Source organism: Pygoscelis adeliae, unplaced genomic scaffold, assembly GCF_000699105.1.
Source record: "Pygoscelis adeliae isolate BGI_AS28 unplaced genomic scaffold, ASM69910v1 Scaffold260, whole genome shotgun sequence".
Classification (NCBI taxonomy): Eukaryota; Metazoa; Chordata; class Aves; order Sphenisciformes; family Spheniscidae; genus Pygoscelis; species Pygoscelis adeliae.
The window spans coordinates 581,977-582,321 of NW_008824001.1; positions in this window are offsets into that span (position 1 = coordinate 581,977).

The following is a 345-nucleotide window of genomic DNA, read 5'->3' on the forward strand; positions in this document are numbered from 1 at the left end:
GCAAAATGTGTGAAAAGCTACCTCATTATTTTAATTTGCTATTAAGACTTTGGAGACAGTGGAGACGTTTCTGTACTGACCGCTCAGAGCAACGAGGATTTTCTGTGGTATTCCACCATGTGTCCTTTCAATGTACCCCAGGTTACTTGCAGCAACTTTGTGCAGTTTCACCGAGAGACTCCAGTCAGCTTGGTGAAGCCAACCAGCCATTCCAGAAGAACTACAAATAGTCAAGGAAAGAGAGCGAGCTGTAAGTGGAAGGCATAGGAAGGCAACTTGAAACAAAATGCCCCTCACCACCCAATGCAGCTTTAAAACGTGCTGGGAATGCAAGGTAAAGGGCTC